Source organism: Rana temporaria, chromosome 9, assembly GCF_905171775.1.
Source record: "Rana temporaria chromosome 9, aRanTem1.1, whole genome shotgun sequence".
Classification (NCBI taxonomy): Eukaryota; Metazoa; Chordata; class Amphibia; order Anura; family Ranidae; genus Rana; species Rana temporaria.
Window position 1 is genome coordinate 77,971,548 of NC_053497.1, and position 2,788 is coordinate 77,974,335.

General features: G+C 45.1%; 1 pseudogene; it reads left to right on the top strand.

Moving 5' to 3' along the window:
• Positions 1-511: 511 nt before the first annotated feature.
• Positions 512-688, top strand: LOC120914641 (annotated as a pseudogene).
• Positions 689-2,788: the final 2,100 nt, after the last annotated feature.

Consider the following 2,788-nt stretch of genomic DNA (forward strand, 5'->3'; position numbering starts at 1 on the left):
CTGGGAGCATTTTCTGCTCCCATTGATTTTCTATGCACATATGCAAATGAGAGAGATACGCCGATTCATGAATGTAGTTGCGCCCGGCGCATAATATACGCGATTTGCGTAAGTCGTACGTCCGGCGTAAAGTTATTCCCCATATAGGAGGTGCAACTCATGCAAAGGTATGGACCAGGGAACAGAGCCGTCATATTTTACGTCGTTAACGTACTACGTAAATATGGCTAGGCGTAGGTTACGTTCACGTCATAGGCAGTGATTCGACGTGATTCTGAGCATGTGCACTGGGATGCGGCCACGGGGCAGCGCATGCCCTGTTCATTTTAAGTACTTCTATGGCGCTTGGCCCATCATTTGCATGGGGTCACGCCTCATTAGCATGGCTCACGCCCACTTCCACCCATGCTGGCTTACGCCAAGGAAACCCAGTGTAGATTTGAGAGCGAGTGCTTTCTGAATAATGTGCTTGCCTCTCTGCGCTGCGTCGGCGTAGCGTATATTCGTATATATACTTACCTGGCAGGGGAGACACCATGATCATGAAGGTGGTTCTCCCAGGGCGAGGCTCGGCCATTGCACTCTGGCCGTGCTGATCGCGGAGTCTTCCCTGTCGCTTCTCGGCCTTTTGGCTAAGATCAAGTGTAGTATCTGTTCTTATCAGTTGTCAGCGGAGCGCTGAAGCACCTCCTACATGGGGAGGGTGGATGCAATCCAATGTCATTGAACCTGGAAGGATGGTTTCAGCAGGGACTACGCTGTGCTGCCCGACAGTTACTGGGGGCCGGCCCATGGTTGAGTCTGAGCCATCTGGAAGGGTACTCCTGGTGAGGATGGGTGCTGCGCTTGATCTTGGTCTTTTTGCCGAGTTCTAGTCTGGCCTTCTGGCTGGCTGGTGTAAGTGCTATCTCTGTCAGCGATCAGATGGTAATGCCCTGTGGTGGACGGGGTAGGACCATGCAAATCCGCCGGGTTGGCTGGCAGGGGTGGAGGGCTGCACTGGCCGTTGGGGGGTTGGATATGGAACGAAAAGCCTATGGTGCATGTGCCCCTGGAGTGACAGTCCAGGGGTATCTGAAGATCACTGTGTGTGAGGGACACATTGATTTAAGATACCACGGTCACTGCACCAGATACACACTTTTTTTAGCACCTGCCTCCTGGGCCGGGCCTTTTGGCTAGGACCGGAGGAATTTTTTATTCCTGGCCGGAGGGCCTGGTCATTGTTGATCACAATGACCACTTCTTTCACTCTCCTCTTCACTATCCCTTTCCCCCACTTTCTTTTATTTAAGTCTATGTTTGTCACGTTTTTGTCTTATTTTTGTTTGTGCACATTTTGTTCACTGTGAGATTATTAGGGTGCCGGTCCTCGGGCCAGCCCTGAATGTCTTGGGAGTGGGTGGACATGGCCTTCTGGCTTAGTTCACTTGCTCTCATGGGGTCTTCCTTCGGGGGAGCCCCACCTAGTACTGGGAGGGTTCTGTTTCGGCAGTCCCTCTGAGGAAGTTGGGTCCGTGTCGGCTATGATTGCTCGGACCACAGTACCTCAGTCCCCGTTTGGAGCATAACGCCCCGGGGGATCAGGGTTTGGGTCCCTCTTCACAGGAGGACCACTTGACGTTGCACCCGTCTGCACGTTTTTGTGAACACTCTTTATGTGTGTGCACATTTTTTCTGCACCGGGTGGAGTTTTTGGGTGTGTTCACACGCCATAGGCTTTTCTTTTAAAAAAATATTCGATACGCTACGCCGGCATAAATATGCGCCGATGTATGTGAATCCGGGCCTTGATGTGTGTTGATAATCAGGAGGTGCAAAGTAGAGCTTTTGGTTAAAGATAAAGGATACTCCTAATCACCTTCTAACATTGACTTCTCTTACATATATCTTTTCTTATTAAAATCAGTAACAATTTCAAGGACAATAACATATATGTTAATTGTACCACATAATAAAATTAAATGCTCACTATGGTGGAATCCCGTTTGGAATCAAGCACAGCATACAGTATTTGTGAACATCTGGTAAGACACAGTCTGGCTGCCCATGATATATTCTGTGACTTTACCTTGATATGTCATCTCAATGATGAATGCATTTACTTGACAATCTATCTCTTGTTTTCTAGACCATCTAAGGCTTGCAGGTAAGCTACTCAACAGTTATGTTCTATTAGGTAATATTAATAGCATTATTAGGTAATATTAATAGCATTATTAGAGTGTTGATCACAAGCATAACCCAGTTAAATGGCATGCCTATTTACACAATTAAGAAACCCACATATCAACCCTAAAAAAAACAATGTACAAGATTCAAGACAATGGATCATTAAAAAAATACAAACAATAAATCAGCTTAGCTCTTTCATGTCATCATAAACCTATGTGCTTGTAAAAAAAAGGGTTTACATAATGAAAATGGAACGATTATTCAAAGGCTAAAATGAAGATGATGCTAATTAATATTGACTATTAACATACAACATTTTACAAAAAGAGAAAATGCCTTCAAGATTTTAATTAGCTAAAAATTGATTTCTGAGACTGACATGATCACTTTAATTTTCTAAATTAAAAAAAAAATATGCTGGTCTTTTTAAATACATTAACTGTTTCCTACAGGATCAAATCAATCTAACACTGTTTTCTAATACTGATTAGAGATGGTCCCATGGTTCGAGTTGAATGTAAGTTCAACTCGAACATCGGGTGTTCCCCTTTTGCTGAATTCCGAACATTATGGAGCATTCGTGGCCAATTTGCGCACCGTGGAAGCCCTCATA